This window comes from Carassius carassius, chromosome 27, assembly GCF_963082965.1.
Source record: "Carassius carassius chromosome 27, fCarCar2.1, whole genome shotgun sequence".
Lineage (NCBI taxonomy): Eukaryota > Metazoa > Chordata > Actinopteri > Cypriniformes > Cyprinidae > Carassius > Carassius carassius.
The window spans coordinates 7,308,092-7,325,533 of NC_081781.1; the positions used below are offsets into that span (position 1 = coordinate 7,308,092).

The 17,442-nt window shown below is 39.6% G+C and overlaps 1 protein-coding gene and 1 long non-coding RNA gene across 3 annotated transcripts in view; one reads left to right on the forward strand and one right to left on the reverse strand.

Moving 5' to 3' along the window:
- The window catches only part of galnt14 (UDP-N-acetyl-alpha-D-galactosamine:polypeptide N-acetylgalactosaminyltransferase 14 (GalNAc-T14)), a 50,028-nt gene that overhangs the window by 22,444 nt on the left and 10,142 nt on the right, over window positions 1-17,442 (reverse strand). The window lies entirely within an intron of this gene.
- Window positions 9,644-15,559, forward strand: LOC132107249 (uncharacterized). Of its 2 annotated transcripts, XR_009424257.1 has the most exons (7): window positions 9,644-9,739; window positions 10,002-10,152; window positions 11,825-11,894; window positions 11,982-12,025; window positions 14,963-15,068; window positions 15,204-15,314; window positions 15,430-15,559. It is a non-coding gene; the product is annotated as an uncharacterized LOC132107249 (long non-coding RNA). The 2 variants fall into 2 exon arrangements; XR_009424256.1 differs by lacking the exons at window positions 14,963-15,068; window positions 15,204-15,314; window positions 15,430-15,559 and having other exon boundaries at window positions 11,982-12,065.

The window sequence follows — 17,442 nt, forward strand, 5'->3', positions numbered from 1 at the left end:
AGTGGGGCGGCGTGACAAAATACTATAGAACTCATTATAATCAGTGATGCTGTGTACATATATACATATTAGGGGTGTAACGGTACGTGTATTCGTACCGGACCGTTTCGGTATAGGGCTTTCGGTACGGTGCACGTGTGTACCGAATGACCGAATGCAATATTTTGTTTGCGGAACATATACATTTTCGTGTTTCCAAACGAACATATTAAGTGGCGGAAGTCTCCGCGTTCAGCGCAAATCCCGCCCTGCAGCTGATTCTAAGGCCGTTGACACACTGGCTGCGTGGCGTGAACATGGCGTTTCTGCTGTTTGTCAGTTGCGTGACGGCTGCTTCACGTTTTCTGTGTCTTTACACACCAGAATCGTGCCTGACGTGGCGCTGACGCGCTGCTGCTACTGTAGGTGACATAGAGGGAGACCGCCGAGGCGCCGACAGACCAGGATCTTGTCTTCACTACAACAATATCTATACTTCATGTTGAGCATAAATATAAAGCCTACTGATAAAGGACACCGTCAACAGTATTGACGGTGTTTGACAGGTGCAATATGCCAGTGTGTCACCGGCCTGAGGTTTTCAAAAGGCATCACGCAAGTGTGAACATCACTACAACTAGGAAAAAAACAATTGTAATTCAAACGCAGCTCCCGTCGGCATTTAAACAGACCTTTGCTCTTAATTCCGATCGGTCCAACGCAATAACGAAGGTCTAACAACTGAAACTGTTCATGCTGCACTTCACACTTTGGAAAAGTTATATATATTTTTTTTAATATGAGCAGGCCTACAAGCTGGGATTGGTAATGCTGCACTGTAATCATAGTTATTTATTTATATTTTTCATTATATTTTATTATATGATATTGGTTTGAGACTGAGAGTATTTTATTTAGTGGAGAACTTTGCAGCAGTATTTTATTTCTTATTCTTTTTTATTTTATATATATTTTATTAAAAAGTATTAAAAAAAAGTGTAAACAAATTGTTAAAAAAAAGTTTATAGTAATAAACAACCTGCAGTTTAATGTTTGCATTTCTTTCCCTTACTGTACTGAAAATGAACCGAACCGTGACTTTAAAACCGAGGTACGTACCGAACCGTGATTTTTGCGTACCGTTACACCCATAATACATATGGTCTACACTGGATGCGGCATGGCACTACACGACAAATCCCAGAAAGAAAACTGCTGTTGCATTCTATTTATGACGTATTGACAAAAAAATTCAAATTATTTTCAACGGTCACTTTGTCGGGTCCAGTGTACTTAGACAGGCTTTAGCTGTTGCGGCGCAGACATCGTGTTACTCACCTATCGAGAAGAAACAAAGCAACCTCGGCGTCCGGTCGCAGGCCTTCCACTCCTTTAGTTCTCTCCAGCACTGGAAATCTGTTCCGATATTTACACGGGTCCTACATCTTGCCTTATTGCTTTAAGTCTTCTTTTGTTCCGCAGACGTTTTCCTCTACGTTTTTTTATCCGCCATCTCTATCTCTTCCTTCTTGGTTCGGCTAATGTCTGTCCTGTGCACTGAACACTCTATCTTCCACATCATGAGTAGACACGCCCCTTACTGTTGATTGGCTACAATCGTTTTTGAAAAATCGCTTACCCCACCTTTAATTAGTTCTGTGAATGACTGTGTGGTATGCCACATAAACTGTAATATGCCATCCATCCATCCATCTTCTTCCGCTTATCCGGGGCCGGGTCGCGGGGGCAGCAGTCTAAGCAGAGAACCCCAGACTTCCCTCTCCCTAGACACTTCGGCCGCCTGTATCCGGGATCTTGTCCTTTCGGTCATGACCCAAAGCTCATGACCATAGGTGAGAGTAGGAACGTAGATTGACCGGTAAATCGAGAGCTTCGCCTTGCGGCTCAGCTCTTTCTTCACCACGACAGACCGGTACATCGACCGCATTACTGCAGAAGCTGCACCGATCCGTCTGTCAATCTCCCGTTCCATCCTTCCCTCACTCGTGAACAAGACCCCAAGATACTTAAACTCCTCCACTTGAGGCAGGAACTCTCCACCAACCTGAAGAGGGCAAGCCACCCTTTTCCGACTGAGGACCATGGCCTCGGATTTGGAGGTGCTGATTCTCATCCCAGCCGCTTCACACTCGGCTGCAAACCGTCCCAGTGCATGCTGAAGGTCCTGGCTTGATGAAGCCAACACGACAACATCATCCGCAAAGAGCAGAGACGAAATCGTGTTGTCACCAAACCTGACCCCCTCCGGCCCCTGGCTGCGCCTAGAGATTCTGTCCATAAAAATCATGAACAGAACCGGCGACAAAGGGCAGCCCTGCCGGAGTCCAACACGCACCGGGAACAAGTCTGACTTACTGCTGGCAATACGAACCAAGCTCCTGCTCCGGTCGTACAGGGACCGGATAGCCCTTAGCAAAGGGCCCCGGACCCCATACTCCCGGAGCACCCTCCACAGGCCGCCGCGAGGGACACAGTCGAATGCCTTCTCCAAATCCGCAAAGCACATGTGGACTGGTTGGGCAAACTCCCATGAACCCTCCAGCACCCCGTAGAGGGTATAGAGCTGGTCCAGTGTTCCACGGCCTGGACGAAAACCACACTGTTCCTCCTGAATCCGAGGTTCTACTATCGGCCGGATTCTCCTCTCCAGTACCCTGGCATAGACTTTCCCAGGGAGGCTGAGAAGTGTGATCCCCCTGTAGTTGGAACACACCCTCCGGTCCCCCTTCTTAAAAAGAGGGACCACCACCCCGGTCTGCCATCCCAGAGGCACCGTCCCCGACTGCCACGCGATGCTGCAGAGGCGTGTCAGCCAAGACAGCCCCACAACATCCAGAGACTTGAGGTACTCAGGGCGGATCTCATCCACCCCCGGTGCCTTGCCACCGAGGAGTTTCTTGACTACCTCGGTGACTTCAGCTTGGGTGATGGACGAGTCCACATCTGAGCCCTCAGCCTCTGCTTCCTCAATGGAAGACGTGACAGCGGGATTGAGGAGATCTTCGATGTATTCCTTCCACCGTCCAACGACATCCCCAGTTGAGGTCAACAGCTCCCCACCTCTACTGTAAACAGCATTGGTAGGGCACTGCTTCCCTCTCCTGAGGTGCCGGACGGTTTGCCAGAATCTCTTCGAGGCCGACCGATAGTCCTTCTCCATGGCCTCACCGAACTCCTCCCAGGCCCGAGTTTTTGCCTCCACAACCACCCGGGCTGCAGTCCGCTTGGCCTGCCGGTACCTATCAGCTGCCTCAGGAGTCCCACAAGCCAACCAGGCCCAATAGGACTCCTTCTTCAGCTTGACGGCATCCCTTACTTCCGGTGTCCACCACCGGGTTCGGGGATTGCCGCCTCGACAGGCACCGGAGACCTTACGGCCACAGCTCCGAGCGGCCGCTTCGACAATGGAGGTGGAGAACATGGTCCACTCGGACTCAATATCTCCAGCCTCCCTCGGGATCCGGTCGAAGCTCTGCCGGAGGTGGGAGTTGAAGATCTCTCTGACAGGAGGCTCTGCCAAACGTTCCCAGCAGACCCTCACAGTACGTTTGGGTCTGCCGAGTCTGTCCAGCTTCCTCCCCCGCCATCGGATCCAACTCACCACCAGGTGGTGATCAGTTGACAGCTCCGCCCCTCTCTTCACCCGAGTGTCCAAGACATACGGCCGGAGGTCGGATGAAACGACCACAAAGTCGATCATCGACCTACGGCCTAGGGTGTCATGGTGCCACGTGTACTGATGGACACCCTTATGCTTGAACATGGTGATGGTTATGGACAAGCTGTAACTAGCACAGAAGTCCAATAACTGAACACCACTCGGGTTCAGATCAGGGGGGCCGTTCCTCCCAATCACGCCCCTCCAGGTGTCACTGTCGTTGCCCACGTGGGCGTTGAAATCCCACAGTAAAACGATGGAGTCCCCAGTCGGAGCACTTTCCAGCACCCCTCCCAGAGACTCCAAGAAGGCCGGGTACTCTGCACTGCCGTTCGGCCCGTAGGCACAAACGACAGTGAGAGACCTATCCCCGACCCGAAGGCGCAGGGAAGCGACCCTCTCGTTCACCGGGGTAAACTCCAACACATGGCAGCTGAGCTGGGGGGCTATAAGCAGACCCACACCAGCCCGCCGCCTCTCACCATGGGCAACTCCAGAGTGGTGAAGAGTCCATCCTCTCTCGAGGAGTGTGGTTCCAGAGCCCAAGCTGTGCGTAGAGGTGATCCCGACTATCGCTAGTCGGAACCTCTCAACCTCACGCACAATCTCGGGCTCCTTTCCCGCCAGTGAGGTGACATTCCACGTCCCTAGAGCTAGTTTCCGTGTCCAGGGATCGGGCTGTCGAGGCCCCCGCCTTCGACTACTGCCCGATTCTCTAAGCACCGGCTGTAATATGCTTTATATTAAATATTACATTTTCTAATGAAAACAGCAACATGATCGTTTTATAAAGTATGCATTCCTATGTGTTAAGGGCTTTTTTTGCTGGAGGAAACAGCCGTAGTGTGATGAGGGGTGAACACAGAGAAAACTTTACAGTAGATGGGAAACCAAATGATTCCTCATGACCTTTTTTAAACTGTATTTATGACAAAGCTCTGCCCAGATACAGATATTTAACAATCTATCGATAAACACACACCTTGTATCTTCTGTTCCTGTTTGAATCTGCTCACATTACTCCACCACGGTCTACGGATTGAAGAGTGCATTGAAAGATGGGGAGGAGACAAAGTCTGCCTCCGTTTTCATATGAAATTTAAAGGGGACTGACTTAGAGGTAATCACGAATATGTGTACAGTTATGGAGCTAATTGCTATAGCCCCACTAAAAATGGCCTAGCAATGCCCATGCTTCTTACGTCCATTTTGGAGAGCCAGGAAAAATATTTTAATCGATCGCTTAGGTATTTAAGTGGCACTGAAATGAGGCACTGCGTTCTGATTCAGTTCTAGTACATACTGGTTACATAGGTACCCGGTACCCAACCCTAGTAACGACTACTGGAAATGGAAAAAAACAGGTTACCCCTGAGCCATTTGGCCTTGGTGTATGAGAACAGCTTACAGAAAGTAAAAACAGACAGAGGATAGCCTTTCAGACAGAGGATAGATTCAGACAGAATGGGATGCTCCCAATCTATACACACATTTGTTCTTCAACGATCTTTTTCATTTTCACACAGATGGAGAGAAATACATCTGACCTTCAAGATGGGGTGCAAGATGATCTATAGAAACAGGCCTATTTTAGAAATTGTTGTTAAAATTGTCATTTCAGTTAATATACTTTTTTATTATTTTTTATTTTTTTATGAAAGACATTGTTACGCTTTGGCCACCCATTGTCATGCCACTCTCATTGTAAGAGAGAGCGAAGTTATGTTAACTAAACATTTAAAAATGTCCTATTTGTAAAACAACATTTAAAATGAATAGTTTTTATACTGTACTTTCTTAATTTAACATTTATGTTTTAATTAAAGTGAATGAATGAATGAATGATTCACATCCGTCAAAATTGCTTCACGTGACAAGTAGTTTCCATCAGTTTGTTAATTTAAAAAAAGGTTTTGATAAAAGGGTTACACCACCCCAAATTTTGTCATCAATCAAATTGCTTCATTATAAATAAATTCATATCGAACCACTGATGGCAGATGGACTATTCTGATGACGTCTTTCATACATGGGCCTTGACAGTGTAATTTACTTTGCAGTCAATGGGACAGTCACAAGCCTCCCGGTTTTCATCCAAAATATCTCAAATTGTGTTCTGAAGATAAACAAAGCTTTTACGGTTTTGAAACAACATGGGGTAAGTGATTAATCATTTTTCATTTTGGTGTGGAGTAACCCTTTAATCTCGGAAATACTGTTTTGGTTCGTCACTGAGGGCTCCTTATAGAAGACTTCTTATGGGAATGGGAAAAACATTTCCAGAATCAATGGTACTTAAAAACAAATGGACAGTCATTGTTCTATTTTTATGGCTTTTGTAAACATTAAACATAATAGAGCATGACATTTACACAAGCACATACATCTGTGAACATCTCTAAACTACATTTTTCATTACTAAACCAAACATTTATGATAATCTCATGTAAACCCAATATTCAAACCTTCTTAAATTAGTTATATTAGAAGCAGCATACTTACATCATAATCACCTAAGTGAATGTATATTTAATTTTGGGCTCAATATGGCTTGCTTAATTAATGGCTTTATTCCAACCTGGTAAGCTGCCTTGCTGTCTGCTGCCTACACAGGCAGTCTTACAAATAGTGTTTCTCACACAAACCACATAGAGGATACTGGATGCAAAGTTTCTTTCAAAAAGGTTCACGGTTAATATGTAACTAAGCTCACAATCAAACTCTAATAAGCATAACATACAAAACATATACAAATATTGGGGAAAAATTGTAAATTATTTATCCAAGTTATGCTGCCTAGCTTCGCATCACGGACCTTGTGAATGATGTTTTGTAATGCTGCCTACGTAGGCAGTTCACATGGTTTTGAAACAGAGCCAATTTGTCTGGAAAGCCTGCTATTGAAAAAGTGTAAACTGACTGAAATTGACTGTTTACTGCATTAGCAGAGTGCAATTTAGGCCTTTTACATCTTTTTTTTTAGAACTCTAATGGATAATTTAAATATTGAGTTAAACTGTGAAATAACGTGATATAGATTTCACCAATCATTAGACAGCAGAGCCTTTAAAATGGTTTAATGAGAATCAGCGCTCGGTTGGAGGAACACATATACTGTAAAGTGCAGATTTATTTATGTTATATGACAAAACTTTTGGGGGTTAAACATTCATGATAAATTTGCTTTGGAATCAAGTACATATATATTCCTACTTTGCTTATTCATGAATACAGATAGATCAGCCTTAAACACACTTTATGAGCTAAGGGCTGTGTTCACAGCTTTATATGCTGTTTGAAGCCTCTACTGAAGGCAGCCTGGGAGCGTGATCCATCGCTCAATGCAGCTATAGCCCAAGGTATTTTGAGATAGGGGGATGCTTTAAACAGCAAAACACAGAACATCATTAGAGTTTCTGTCAGAAAACAAAATCTGGGAGAGGGGAAGCATATTATTGTGTACTTGATATTTCGCCAAAATGATGGATGCGTCCCTGAGAAAATTGGGAATTGGGAATGTGGTCTTAGTGTTTCTCATTATGATGTATCCAACTCACTTTCCTTGAGATTGGTACTGCTGGACAAAAATCACAACATATGGCCTCACCAATAGAAATACTGCATATGACAAATAAAGGCAGTAAAAGCTATTTAAATATCTGCTCTACTGAGTAATTGCTATGCATATGTTTTATTGTTAATAATACACAGAACAATGATAGGACCCGACAAGGAAGTTTATCTCAAAAAAATGTATTCATGTCTCAGATTCTCTGCGGAGATGCAAACTTCATTCCTGTGCTGCTTTTGTTATACACACAATAGGATGTCTAAGAGCTCTAGGGAACCGAGTGACACTGTTTCAACCTTGGCAAGCCTGAAAGGCCCAGGAGGCAGCATGTCTTTCGTTAAGCTTGAGCTACAATGAAAATTAAACACGCTCACATGCAGTAGATGGCCCAAAATATCCAAACACCTCAAAAAAATAAGCAGTTTTGTCCATTTTATTGATAAGGCACTGGAGACCTAACAGGAAAAAAGAGGGAAAACTGGAGAGATCATGGATTCTCGAGTTGATAATGAGCATGAGATCTTCGGTTTTTTTAAAGGGCTTGTGCTTGATTTGGAAGGATGCTGGTGTGAGTGCACTGTCTAATTGGCTACTGCTGATGATCTGAGGCACTTCCTCTCAGGAATGCCACATGCACATGACCATCATCCCTCAGCAGTGGGAGTAGATACAGGGTGGAGAAAGAGTGATGCTTCTTTAAATATGAAGCCAAAATCCAAATCATAAAGGTGTTGAGAAGGAAGAACATATCGCTAATTATAATAAACTAAAAAATAAATTATTTGTGCTTAATGCATATGCCCCCTCAAATTTTTTATCAAAGTGGATTTTGAATGCAGTTTCCAAAAAGCAAAACATAGCTGAATAATGTTTTTTTTATTTAATGCAATCACACCTGCGTGATTAGAATGTGCAGTGCGGCACAGCATCAGCTGCTAAATTCAAACCTGCTTGCGCCAAGCCAGAGACAGACACGTTTTGACAGCACTGCACATAGGGAAGTCATGGCCTAGTGGTTAGAGTTTGACTCCTAACCCTAGGGTTGTGGGTTTGAGTGTCGGACCGGCAATACCACAACTTAGGTGCCCTTGAGCAAGGCACCAAACCCCCAACTGCTCCCTGGGCACTGCAGCATAAATGGCTGTTCACTGCTGTGTGTGTGCACTATGGATGGGTTAAATGCAGAGCAAAAATTCTGAATATGGGTCACCATACTTGGCTGAATGTCACGTCCCTTTCACATTATAACCAATCACACAGGATTCTGCTGAGTTTATGAATGCAATGACCAATAAGAGGCATTCAGATGAGTCATCGCTGAAACGCCAATGTTTTGTTCATTTGCTCACTGAAGGAATTTTGCTCTCTGACATATTCTCTCATTAGAAACAACAAAGTCCAGATGTGTGAACGATGTAAGTAGTAAACCGCTTCAGTGATTATAATGAGAGTTTTTAAGATTACTTCAAATGTTCTTTGATACTGTAAATGTTCTTTCTGTACAATGAAAGTGTTATAATTAGTAAATTACAATGTTTTTATTAAATTCACATTAAACATAAAGCCAGTTGTATTAAAAATATTTTATGGCATGACACCCATATCTGGTCCAAGGGTTTTGGGGTTTTTATGCGTAGTTAACGGATTACACCAGGGGTTGGCAACATTTTTGGCATTATGTGCCATTTAAAAATTTTCTGGTTAACCACTGTGCCAACAACCCCTCCCCATCCCTTTTGATGCATTCTGTATTTATACAGTACATACACATTTTTAAATGATAAAATGAAAAAAAAAACAGTAGACCTATTTGATTTTCTTGCAAATAGTTTCTGAGGATTTTTTCATAAATCGTTTTTTACATTTTATTTTAAGTTTATTGAATAACAGATACTGATGAACAGTGACCATACTGAACACCACTGTATGTGTGTGACAAGGTCAATTAATTAAAACTGTTCAGTTTAATCATCTTTCTGTATTAAAGCGCTGTTTTAATTGATGCGCTCACACAAACAGACCACTCGCATACAGATATCTGTAATATACAGTTAATACAGAGCTGCAAAATATCACATACAGCGTTTATAAAGAAGCTCAGTTTCCAATGCAAATGAAAGCATATTAACAATCAATCCTATCCGCTGAATTTCTGAAACAGCACCAATCAGCACCTCACTTTTTAGTTGGTTTGATTTTCTGGCTATTGCATATGGCAGAGAGTGAGAAAAATGTCAGCCACACGACTTTTATTAATCGATACTGAAATGCTACATTATATTTCTTAGCAATGAGGGGGTAAAATCGCTGTTTTCTAAGTAACTAAACTGTTACAGACAATCTACACCTCTCTCCCTCTCAAAATGGCCATCTTTGAGAAAAAAAAGCCTAGGTTGGGCCTAGATCCAACTCCTCCCACTTTATAAACCGTGTTCTACCGGAAGAAGCTGCATAACGTTACATGTTCGTGAAGTTGCAACCCGTAATCACCAACATTTGCTCTTATTAATGTAAGTCTAGATTAATATTAGTTGAGACAGATTCATTATGTAGTGTGTGTCTGTAAGTAATGATCACAGTTAAATATATGTCAAAGTTTTGACGGTGTACATACTATTTGATAGCGCCACGACATGTTTAAGTAATGTTAACTTTAAAAGTACTAACAGTTAACTAGATAACAGCTAGCGCGCACATGTAGGCAAGGTAGTTTCCAGGCTATGCTAACTTGGCAAGAAATACCATTTGAAATACATTTAACGTTGACCAAAGATGCACAGAACAGTGTTGCGACGTGAGAAGATTGCCCTTCAGAGATGACATTCTGTTACTCTAATATTCATTGCCTGTGTTCAAACCCACCATGGAGCTTCATGTGGTGGCCATGTCTGCAACCACTTATCTTTGGCAGTGCAGCATGAAGGTAGGTTGGCATTTTTTTCTTTTTTCTTTTTTTTGGCATTCTTAATATTATTTTACTGACGTTAACAGTTGCTCATTAGCCTAATTTGTTTAATGTAAGCCTCATAGTATTGTAAGACTTGAACAATACAATAACGTATTGTTGACCTCTTTTAACATGCATCTTTCATTAGCCTTTGTCATAAGTCCTACACAGAATTAGTGTTAATTTCGTCAGACGAGACGAGATGAAATATGTTCGTCAACAACCTTTTTTTTCATGACTAAGACGAGACGATGACAAGACTGCACCACTGTCCAAAAACGCTGACTAAGACTAAATTAACATGCATTATTGTTGACGAAAAAAGACGAGACGAAAATGTTTTGCATAAAATAAAAACTAAGATAAAATCTCTCTTCGTTTTCGTCTACAATCGTCTCTGCTTTTTCATCAACTGTTACACCTTTAAAAATTCAGAACGAGTTTGCGGCTTCGTGCTGTTCCTCAAGTTACAGGTCTCATACTCCTGTTGCTGCCAGCCTGTGGCTGCAACACGAAACTGCTGAACACACAACACCTGAAGCGAACAAGAGTGACGAGCGCCGACGACATGCTATGTCGAAGGAAGAGGCTCGATATTTGTGTGTTATAGTTAGCAGCAGTCTGTTATCAAGAAATAAAATAGTGTGTGCGTAAAAAGAATTTATCCACACGCCGCTCAAAAAATACAAAATAAAAAAGAATTCATAAGCGCAAGTCCACCGTCTAGGCAGGCTTTTTGTGTTAAATTATATTTCCTGTTGCTGCGCAGGCTCTTTTATTGTATATGACAGCTTATGTCCCGATGACCGGTCTTTGCATTACGATTAAAAGCAGTATCAATAAAGTAAAAATTTGTGAATGTGTCTCCTAAATCAGAATTTGAAAACCAGACACATTTAACATTTGCATCCAACAAAAATCATTCAACAAGTGTATTTTGTCAGGTAATTATGACATTTAACCAATGTTTGAGATATGTGAAACACTTTTTTTACTGAAATGTTTATCAGTAATAATGTGTTATTTTAAAAAAACACTAAAAATTTTTGACTAAAACTAGACTAAAATTAAAAGACTTTTAGTCGACTAAGATACCTTGAGTTTTCTTTTGACTAAAACTAGACTAAAATTAAAAGACTTTTAGTCGACTAAGATACCTTGAGTTTTCTTTTGACTAAAACTAGACTAAAATTAAAAGACTTTTAGTCGACTAAGATACCTTGAGTTTTCTTTTGACTAAAACTAGACTAAAATGACGAGACTTTTAGTCGACTAAAACTTGACTGACAAAAAAAGATATGTGAATGACTAAATATGACTAAAACTAACAAGGACATTTGGCACAAGACTAAGGCTAAGACTAAATTAAAAATAGGTGACGAAATTAACACTACACTGAATTTTCTTATAAATAATTGTCATAATCCAAATAATGCATTAATTTGTTAATTTATTTAACCAGTTCTCTCATGCCTGCAGTACCACAACTTATGCCAATGTTACTAAAATGTTATCCCTTTATTATATTATTTATTTTATATATATATATAATGTTTTTTTGTTTTCTTCATTTTCAGAATTCCTAATTGTCAAGTGAAACTTGCAGAGTAGAGAACAGACACATTTTCACTGTTATTGCCAAACACAGTTACTGTATAAGGAAAGTCCATTCGTGAGTGCTGGCTGAACTTAATTTTAAAGTGCATTAGCCATAAAAGGTGAGAACCAGACTTGCAAAACCATGCTGTCTTTCCAAAGTTTTAACTTTCTTCGTTTTATTTCTGACACCATTTACTGTGTTAAAGGGAAGCCTCAAGACTCAAGAAGGACCAAGTGAACTACATGAATGGTTGTCTCAAGGAGCATGGGATTCTTGTGCAGTGTTGGGAAGGTTATTTTGGAAATGTAATAGGTTACAGATTACAAGTTACCCTGTTTAAAATGTAATAGTAGTGTAACTTTTTCAATTACTTTATTAAAGTAATGTAACTAATTACTTTTGAGTACTTTTTGATTACTTTTCTAAATTTGTGAAAATTAAAGAATAATAAATAAAAGCATATACATCAATTTAAATACAGTTATCTAATAAGCATGTGTCGTATTCTGTGTACTAAACTCCTGAAACATTGGTGTTTTTTTAAACTGCTGTCTCTTTGTATATGATATGATGATAGTTTTCTCAAAATAAGTAAAATGCACATGAAGTGACACAGAACAGTTCTAGAAATTATGTTTATGTGCTCGTGTACTCCTATATTGAGGCGGCAGAGGTTGAAAACACTGCGAGCTTCAGTAGGCCTATGTGTAGTAAATGAAACCATGTCTTTGCCATTAATTTACAGGAGGGGCGGACTGGGAAAAAAATTCAGACTGGAAAATTCAAACTCATACAAACAAATTCATGGACAAAACTATTTTTGGTATGGACCTGAGATAAAAAAAAAGTTTAAATCTTTAATTTGGGGACATGCAAAATAACTAAAAGTTCTCTCCTGAACTGCACCTTCACTTCCATTTTTCTCTTCAGTCTCTTTATTTTGCCCTGTAATCCATCTCTCTCATGACTTTAATACTCAAGATTGAACAAAACTATACTTTACAATACAATACTCTACAATACTACAATATCTTTATAGAAAAATCCTAATACTGTACACGAGTCATGTTTTTCCCTTACAAAAATTGACCATGCTTTTCTTAGCCTATATACAATAACCTTGTTTTGTTTTGTTTTTTTTGCAAATGGATTTGTATTTATTTTTAAATAACTCAATTTGTAAAATCATTTTAAATTTTTGGTTACCACAGTTAAACAATAGTAACTATTTTCTCTGGATTTATAGTAATATATTAAAACGTTAATTTTCTTAAGGGTTGTGTTGTTGTCTGTCGTAGCTCCCCCTAAACCTATAAAAAAAATCTGATTGTTTTTCAGCTAAATTACTACTGTAACATTACTACAGATAATAATGATGTCCTTTATATAGTATTTTGAGTGATCACTGGTGAGCAACGTGCTGCTGCTTGATTAAATAAATAAAAAAACAAAGACAAAAAAGCATCTTTACAGATGAAACTGACCTGAAACCCTGAACAGGAGTTCTGCTTCTCTGCTTCAGCAGTCCACTCTCTCTCTCTCTCTCTCTCTCTCTCTCTCTCTCTCTCTCTCTCTCTCTCGCATTGATTACTCTGAGTCTGAGATTCACAAATGATCGCTTTAGTACATTCGGCAGGCAATTATACAATAATGGTATTAAAATAGCGGGCAAAATCGGCTGCCAGGCCACCAGAATTGTCCCGGTTCTCCCGGTGTCCAGTCCGCGCCTGATTTCCACAGACACGCAGAATGTGCAAGTCATATAGGCCTATTGCATTTTTGGGGCTTAATATTCACAGACACTAGTCCATGTCATGTTTTGATTCAATTACTGACCTACTTTTGATTTAGTCATCCAAAATGTGGCATATTCCGTCCGCGTTAGGCATTTCGTTTTTATGACTGGATTCTACGAACCAGACTGTGTTTCCGCATCCCGGAAATTATTAGGGCAGTATGTCTCAGAATAGTCAGTGCAATTTGGGAAAGATATCAGTTAAATCTGTATGTGGATGTGTGTAAATATTCAAATGTAATCCCCTTTGTAATCGTTAAAAATTTCATAAGTAACTGTAATTTAATTACTCATTTTTTCTTAGTAACTGTAACGAATTACAGTTACATTAATTTTGTAATTAAATTACGTAACGCCGTTACATGTAACTAGTTACTCCCCAACACTGTTCTTGTGGTATAATGTCTGAGTCACTAGCAATTGTACATTTTAGAAATTTTAGCTCTCAGTCAGTGTTGGGTTAGTTATTATGTATTGGTAAGTTATTCTAAAAAAAGTAATTAATTACTAGTTACTAATTACATTAGTGTAGGTTACTGTACAAATGACTCTTTCCAAAAAGTACTCAATTTCTTATTACTAATTACTTTCTAAATCCTATATCAACCTTGACAAGTTAATTATACAAAGATAGACATGAAATGTTTCTTTTAATTGTTTCAAGTAACTATATAAATTATTCTGTTCACACTTTAGATTAGGGTCCAATTCTCACTATTTACTATTTTTCCACAATGTACTCCTAATTATTGCTTAGTAATACGTAGTAAAGTAGTTAAGTTTAAGAATAGGTTAGGATTAAGTACTAGAATAAGGTTTTGAAGAATAAGACATTAATATGTGCTTTTTAAGTAATAATAAACAGGCAATATCCTAGCATTATTCATGCTAATACACAACTAGTTTATTGTGAGAATTAGACAAAGTATTTACAGTGAGAAGGGTACATAAAAATTATGCATTTTAACGTTAGACTTTAAATGCTGATGTTAAATTTAATTGTGTATAAATGTTCTACAGTCTATACACAGTGTTAGTTCAATTACATATGAAGTAACTGTTATTAAATTACAGTAACTATTTACTTAGTAACTAGTTACACCCAACACTGCTCTCAGCATACTGGTCTTTGTATTCCTTTTACAGGGAGTATGTGGTTTTTATACAATCTTGACTTCACCTGTGTCCCGATCACCCTGTTATTTACTTCACAATGAAAACAGACGGGCCATTATCCCATTATTAATTTTTATTATATATATATATTTTTATATATAACCCACTACAAACATGTATGCCCAGAACAAAGACAAAATCTTCATATTTCTCCTTTTTGTTTGCTTACAGTTGCCAGCATCTGTAAAAACATTTTTATCAATGTTGTTTTCCAGGAGGGTGACGAGGCTATTCTGACACTGGCCCTTGTGTGCACTCGCTTCAGAGACCTTGTGACGGGGGAAGCCTTAAGAAGACGAGCCCATTTTCTTTGGCTTTACAGTAAGTGTTCCCTAGTAGTTTCTGGATAACTTTTTACGTATTTTAAAAAAATTCTTATGTTATTTGCTTGAACAGCTGGTTAATGAATTCCAGCCTTGTGGATTTTTGAACGTGTGTGCTTTTACATGTCTACAGGTGTCACAAATTGGAGTGCTTTCTTTTCATACTACAAGGCAGAGTTCTACAAAATGTACAGACTGGAAACTTATATGCAGTGTGGAGACATATTCAAAAATTTTATTCCAGGTATGCAGTGTTAGTTGTTGCTATGTGGTGTTTTGCCTTCAATGATGAATTAAAACATTACAAAAATAATGAACATTGGAATATTTATTTTTTTCTTTCTTTGCTAAACCTGTAGGATATGTAGGTCGAGGAAGAAGAAGGGAACTCGACACCCACCCAGGCTTCTGCAGCGAGTTCTGCCAAATCTGTGCTGTCCTTCTTTGAGTGTTGTGTGCATGTAGTGCAATAGATGCAAACTCCTCACCTTTCAGTGACAACTCACTTTTTGAGGTTAAAATGGGTCTCCTATGAGATTTGCATGGATCCAATGAGAGTGGATCTTACAAGGATACTTGTGATCTTACGAGGGTAAATAAAGAATTGGTTGTTTCAATAAGTTGTGCATAGTATTTTCTTTACTCTACTTCTTTACTTTAAAACTGTCTAAAAATGTAATACTTTATTTATTTGAGTTCTGAGATGTGGGAACAGTGAAGAGAGTGAGAGGTTGGGCAAATATTTTCTTACTGAAAATAGCCGGCATAGCACGTCATCTTTTACAACATAGGATTTTGACTATATTTTAGTCACATGCAGTTTTCTATTAATGTTCATGATCAGTAGACGAAAGCACACCTATTTTCTACTTGATTAGAAAATATGTAGTAGACACTTGATTTAATACCATTCCAATAAAAGCAGATGTGCCTACTTATTTTTTTGAAGTGAAAGTGGACTACTGAGAGGGGTAAAGATTTAGCCAATCAAAAAACACGTTTTTATTCTTACTTGTAACAAGAAACCACGGGCATTTCAGGCATTGTGAAAGGTATGATTCTATTTTTTATTTAGGTACTTATAATGATTTGAAATTTAATACAAACATTCATCCAAATGAAAATATTGAAATATTTGGTACTTGCCCATAATTATGTGCACCCGACTACAGTGTTTGCAACTAAGCATTTAAAGCGTTATTAAAAAAAAATTCTTAGCAAGTTTATTTTTCCGTCAAAAGAATAACTTTACTTACGACTCAATGCGAAAAGTATGACGTGAATATGTATGACGTTAATCTGCCATATGTCCAATCTAAATGCAGTGGGACGAGATCCAACTCCGCCCCCTGGACCTGGATCCAACTCCGCCCCCTGGACGTAGATCCAACTCTGCCCCCTGGATCTTGTGTTCTGCAGTGAGGGGCTACTGCATGCATCCATAAACTAGCACAAGTTAATTCTCACTCTTTAATAGTATTTATAGCTCCTAACAGCCTGTGTGACTATGAGAAGTTATTACCTCAAAATATGGCTGGACGATTAATCGAAAAGTAATCAAAACCGAAATTCATAACCTCTAACCGACGTAATTTTCCAATGTCGGTTATTTCGGTTTTTTAATCCTGTTAACACTTCCCCCTTAAAAGCATACTACCGCGTGTGTAGCCACATGACTCTGCTTCATCCAGTCAGTGGCATAAAAGCAAAACACGGAGCTGAACGCCGGTTCAACAACACATAGTGATGGCGCGTGAGTGGTGAGCCTTGCGTCTTCTCTAAACTTTGTCAGATGTATTTGTTTTATGGTTTGGACATTCAAGCGATTAGATGATCAGATGTGTATTATTATATCGAGCGACCATGTTCGCGCAGCTGCATTGTGGCACGAACACTCATATAATCAGTAGCTGTGAAGATCGCGCGCACAGAGGAACGCAGAAACTAGTTGTCAGCGCTGTCCTGTGATTTATCACTAAAGTAGCTTAGAATATCAAAACTTATTATAGCATGTTTGTGTGCAGCGCAAATGAAGCACAAGCGCGTGCACAGAGAGCAGCGGTTGGCGGTCGTGCAGCGGGATCCCGGTTTGTGTCCCTTCTCGGACTGTTCTGTGTATTTTAACTGTAGAAACGGTTGTTCCAAGTCGAAACTACGATACAGAAAACTACATCAGTATATCATCATAAACGCAGCCGTTTTTGTCTTACGTGAACATAAACAGATGAGAAAGTAAACACACATGTGCAGTATTTTTGCTTAAAGAGACAACAGCCTAGTAAACGCGCTGTCTGTCATTAATGTTAATCAAAGAACAAAAGAAAATCATTCACTGATCTTGACTGAATATATTTAATAACTTTACGTGATTA